Source organism: Lactuca serriola, chromosome 4, assembly GCF_051521515.1.
Source record: "Lactuca serriola cultivar US96UC23 chromosome 4, Lser_US96UC23_V15, whole genome shotgun sequence".
Taxonomy (NCBI): domain Eukaryota; kingdom Viridiplantae; phylum Streptophyta; class Magnoliopsida; order Asterales; family Asteraceae; genus Lactuca; species Lactuca serriola.
Window position 1 is genome coordinate 85,077,425 of NC_136411.1, and position 6,481 is coordinate 85,083,905.

Below are 6,481 nucleotides of genomic sequence, written 5' to 3' on the forward strand. Positions count from 1 at the left end.
TTTTATTACATAAAATAAAACTATAAAAGAAAGAATTCCCGTAAACAAAAGTTAGTTAATACTATTGTGAGTTCGTATAACCATACTAATATGACAGATAACCTCCTTAACGTTTCTTCAGGCGTCGTACATTACAAAATTTGTCACCCCAGGCGTGCCCGCCTAATTGTAGCTAACAGTTCAGGTGTGGGATTGTTGGTCCCGAATAGATCTATTCACAAATTCCACGCTCTCCCTCCAGGAGACTCTGGTTATACTAAAGGCGAGGATTTATTGGTACCCCAAGGGCAAGGCGAAGATAAGTGTCACAATCCTGTATTAGCTAGTTTACGTGTTGTTCTGTTGTTCTCGAGTTCGTAAGCGTTTATTATTAGTGTAGAGTATAAATAATTATACCAAAATAATTATTTGGCAAGATACCCTAGTTTTGTATTCGTAGAAATGAATAAACTAAATCTGGCATAGTTTATATGTTGGCTTTGTTTGAAGTTTGAATCCGTAAGACTGGTAATGAAATCCCAAGCTATACCTATTATAGTTTGAATGGTTTGTTACGTTCACTTATGGTTTTGAAAACTATGCAATTATGATTAGAAAGTATCCCTTATGCTCTGCATATTACAAAAGGGATAAGGAATCTAAAATATTTGTTGGAAAACTAGTTTAATTGCATCACTTATGAAGTTGTAAAAACATTAATGTGTGGCTTGTATTCCGCCCCCTAAAAACATGAAAAACTTGGAAAAAGCGTAGGGGTATGAACTCACTGTTTATCGTAGGATCCGAAAGCACAATTGGTTATGAGCGCCGAGTGTCAATTGATGTTGTGTACGCGAGTGGATCCTATTAACATATGATAACACATATGTGATTACACTTAAGGTATATAGCCACTATTAGACCCATGGATATATCTTAGGGACATGAAAATGTTGGATTAATGTCTAATTCCATAACTATAATTGGTAAGACTTGACCCGACCCGACATGGTCCATTTGGGTTGCATGGCATGATGCGCTTGGATAGACTATAATGAGAGAAATAACACTTAAGGTTGATTAATATATTATAAGTTCTAATATATTAATAAGATTATTTAATTAGTTTTGATCAAGAATTAATCTAGTATTAATTAAGTGATCAAAAGAAGAGTAATTAAATATATGGGTTGGTGTAAGTCATCCATACTTATATAGTGGGCTAATGCTCCATGGATTGTCATGTTGGGCTACAACCCATAAGATTCTCCATGGTGTATTTGTACCCATGGATCATGGAAATGAAAGGCCATGACAATTAGGGTTTACATGGTGTAACCCTAACTATATAATGATCTTATTCTTGGAGAAAAATCGGCCACTATGAGATATAGAAAGGGCTAGCCGATTTTATGAAGTGTTCCAATTTCTCTCATGTAATTCAATGTGTATTTGGTGTTGTGTGAACCATTTGAGGTGTCACACTTGAGGCACTAGGCACTCAAGCTTCATGAAGACATTCTACATCAAAGAGGTATGTATTCTATCTTGTTATATTCATTGTTTTGTATGCTAGATTAGGATAATACCTTGGATGTTCATATTTGTATGTATAATAGAGAAAACATATATCCAAGGTATTTGGGGTTGCATGTACACTTAGGAGTGTTAGAATGATCAAAACCCATTAGTGGTATCAGAGCCTAGGCTTGTTTTCTTGTTATACTTGCAAAAAGTGCTTAGAAAATCGAAGTTTTTTGCTGTCTGGGCAACAGACTCGGCGAGTCCATCAGGAGACTCGGCGAGTCCATGCATAAAAAGTGATGAAAACAATCCAACTTGCCGAGTTGGTTCATGCACTCGAGGAGTTGGACCCCCAAACAACATATTTTCGACTTTTTTGGCTGGAATTGGACTAAGAACATTACCCAAAGATGTTTTTGGACTTATAAACTTGTTTTTGATGTGGTAATGTTCATGCTAATCCAATTTTAAAGATAATTGTCATTAGATTCATGTTTTGTATTAGTTTAAAGTGTTACTCTAATTACATGAAAAAGTTTGATGTGAATTATCTTTGTTCATATGAGTTGCTTAGATTAATAGAAAAGTTGATTGATTATGTGTTTTAATCCATTTTAATCTAAGAGTTGAGTCTAAAATGTGTTTGTGTAACTTGTCCTCAAGTTACATGAAAAGTCACATTAAAGTCTCTTAAAATTCATAAAAGTTGGCAAAGGTTACAAAGATGAAGAGTCTTGTTTTCATTGAAAGTTTTATGACTCCATAACTTGTCCTCAAGTTATGGAGGTTCAAGAGTCACTTCATTAAAATGAAATTGTGTAACCTTAATTAATTCCATAAGTTATAAAATAAAGAAAAGTTAATTCTTTTATTAGTTTAAAGTCTTCCATAACTTGTCCTCAAGTTATGGAACTTGAAGAGCTTTTAATTAAAACTACTTTAAACACATAAGTTATGGAATTAATTAGTTTTGAATAGTTTCAAAACTTGCCATCAAGTTTTGGAATTTGAAAAGTTTTCCTTATGAATACTTTAATTCCAAGTTAGCCCTTAGAATTTTAAAAAGTTAAAATTCAACCCTTATACTTTATAATATTATAAGTTAATAATATATATATATATATATATATATATATATATATATATATATATATATATATATATGTATGTATGTATAAGAGCAAGTCAGTCTTACCATTAGTAGGCCTCATTCATGAAGCCAGTCTATAAGGGGGGGGGGGGGGTATAAGGTTACTGCCTATAAAATGGCAGTTTAATGGGTGTCCACTCTCACCCACCGCTTCCTTGACTGGTGGAGGGTCATTAGCCGAACAGGTAGGAAATGACTATAATTCTCCCTTCATTAAAAGTATTAATGATAAATACTAAGTAACTAAACACTTAGAAATACCCAATCTTAGTTACTTAGAAAAATGTGAATAAGGTGCTAATCCATGAAATTACACTTTGCACTTTGTTTAAGTCGTTGGTGGAGCGTGTGTGGTTAACCGGCACACTAACTTGGATTTAACAAGGTAGGCAAAGGGTAACTTATTGTTTATCATAGTATCGGTGGAGCGTGTGTGGTTAACCGGCACATCGATTAAGGGGTAAACATTTAAGGGTACCAAGTAATTTGCATGGTTACTTCACACCTTGTTTTGTGATCCTCGGCATCCCAGTCACAAAACCTGAAGGGCACACTCGAGATTGAAACATGACTTTGAAAAGTTCAATGAATCTCAAAAGATCTAGGAATTTGAAATCCAAGTAAAACTTAATAAAATTATTTCGTTTTCATGGTGGAAATTGGTAAATCGTCATTTACCTACCTTCAACTATTTTATAACTTGGATTACGACATCCCTCTTCCAGTTATAAATAGTTTGCTGGGTCCTAGCCTTAATATTTCATATTGGGTGTCATATTAAGGACTTTAGATCAACTATCTTGAATAATCTCCCAAAAGATGTCTAGTTTAGACATCTATGATCCTCCCAAATCTCTTGGAACTTCACTTCTTTCACCTCCTCCAATTATTCTCCCTATCCCTCAAGTTTTAGGTCAATCAAGCCCTATTGGCAAGAAATGTTTATGTGTGCTCGCATCTTGAAGATGAAGTCACATATTGATAAGCGGGGAGAGTTGGGTGTCAAAGTCTTGAGAAAGTTGGATGTCCAATCACTTTCTAAGTCACATAGTGAGTTCCTTTGGGACTCCTTTGAAATAGACTATGACAAGACCCTTAATGATCTTATCTATTTGCTTGGTGCTACTAAATCAGCAATGATTTGGAGGGCTAGTAAAGCAAATTTGATTAGGAGATCGACTTCCCAAAAACTTTATGGAAAATGACAACGGTGACACTGGAAATCCAGAAAAAGCATTCTCTTCCCAATGGAAAGGGATCGACCATAGTTAACTCGGTTGACCAAATGGTAAAGAGAAAGGTTAAGTCTGCGATAGTCTCATGTACCATTCTCAAAGAGTCCATATGTTTCTCTTGCCAAAGGAAGGGGCATTAATTGCGAAGCTGCCAATTTTTACCTAAGGATGTTAAAGTCAATAAGCTCGACTCTACTTCAGGTAAAGTCCACTATCTAACTCTGTTAAGTTTCTATTCTGAGATTCTTGATTCATGGGTCACAAGTTGATGTTTTAAGAATCAAAGAAAAGTGAAGAAACTTAAAGAAAGAATATGCTGAATCTGATCGCATAGAAGGAGTTATGAATTGTTGAAAATCGGATTCTTGAGCTACTTCTTAGGAGTTATGATATATTGCTTAGGAATAGATAAAAACAAAGTTTTCATATGCTTTTGCACTGTAAGGATAGTTTTTCCGCAAAGTTTTAAAATAGAAGGAAAACTTTTAATTTTATTTATTTTAAAATATCCTTACAATGGAATTTGTGAAAATTTTGTTGCTTATATGATTCCATTGATAGCAATATTGGAAATATGGATTTGATTGTTTCATTTGTGGTAGTGTCTAAATTTACCAAATAAGGAAAGATTCTCATCACCCAAGTTTCAGTTGGATAGAAACTTGGAATCATGCAAGTTGTATAGCATGATGAATAAGGACTTTCAAGCATTGGAAAATTAAGACTAACTACTTGTTCACATGGATGTGTGAGTCATGTGAAGGGGTAAGGGATCGAGTACACATTCATGTGCACTGATCAATCCCACCGCAAATAATCGTTAAGACTATCGTCATGATTTACTAAAGTTTAGTAAATATGGTTATACTTATAGGATTAAGTGTAATTTTGATACATTGGAAAATTTTTGATGTATGGCAGAACGAATGAGAAGAATCAAATTAGGCAGAAGGATAAAAGTTTCTCAAATCTTAAAAGATGGGAGAGTACTTTAGTATCATATTATATGATCATCTTAATGATTAAGAGACCTTATCACAATTCATCCTCTAAGTGCATTCTGATAGCTAAGAAGAGAAATCTTGAATTGTTGGAATGGTTAAATCAAGAAGATGATTCATACTTCGTTCCAAAAACAATTCTTAGAGTCATACTCCAAGATTGTAACTTGAGTGACACATCTTAAAGAAGGTTTATTAACACTAGTCAAATGTAAGGGTAAAAGGTTTTCTACTCTTGTACATTTGAAATTGGTAAGTTGTGATGTTTTGGATAAAACAAAGACCAACTTAGGCGAATTGTGTAAAGTGTTAGTCTTGATAAAGAATCCGCACTATCTCTTGGATATTTGACAAGAGAGTCTTATATGTCAAGAGGACAGTGGGAGTCTTAAAGGTCTTGAAAGTCTCAAGAACTAATCAAGAATAAAACCTGAAGTTCTTCACTAGCACACGACTTGAGGTTATAACCTATCGTGTTGACATTTCCGTGCCCATTCCAGTTAAGGTTGGCTTTGCATAGGAGTTCTGAGAGTTCTCAATTGTTTGAAAACTAATTGGAAGCAATGGCAGGCCCTGTACTGACAGGTGGCAAGAAGTTAAGATTGCACAATTTCGATCCATATGAGTTAGGATTTGTCACTAACCTAGTCTTGTGATTATGGTTTTGATAAATTCATGTGGATAAGAACACATACACCACAAAAAAAATCTAAGGGTCATAAGGTTTCTCTCCGATTCATGAAAATGATAGCGAGGAAACACTTCCACCAAGTAGATTTTAAGTAGATAGCAATCTTTGCATTCTCAAAGTCGTTAGTAGAGCACACTAACATGGACTTATGAGAAATAGCAAAGGTTTAAACAATTAAGACTATGATTACGACATCCCTTTTCATAGTTTTGAAATTGTTTAGACACACCTGTGAGCTATCTAAGATAAGGTGTATGATTTTTTTATAAGGACTTATCAAAGCAATCTAGAGTCAGAAATATGAACTTTGGTAAGAAAGTCAATAAAGTATTGATTTCTAGAAGTCCAGTAATTTCTGGATACATGTCAAAGCTAGTGGGAGCATATGTGTTATGCTAATAATCATCATGTTAGTGGGAGCATGATAATTATGATAAGTATTGAAAGTTAGCAATGTTGATTATAAAAAAACAAAAGTTTCAATTCGTGAGGTTGCAGGGGTTGAAAAAGTTGTTTTGCTATAACCAGGGGAGAGGAAATTATACTTCATGTCAATTCTAAAAGGCTTAGAGTGAGATTTTAATAATCTTTAGTCAAGAATATATATATGAATTTCATGTTGGATTGGTTCAACATAAGGAAATTCTATATAGTGCGTTCTCAAAATTCGATTATGATTACGGCATCCCTCTTCATAGTCAAATCTTGAGAACATGGAAAATAAAAATATTGTAGCAAAAGACTGGTCCGGAATCATGTCTTTATGTGAGACATCATGAATCGTGTCCCATTTGCTTTGGGTACAGGATCGATTGCATGTGCTATAATATTTATCCTTTCTAAATTCTCCAAATACATGGTGCATTAAGAGGGGAAAAGGTGTAGAATTGGATTTGACTAA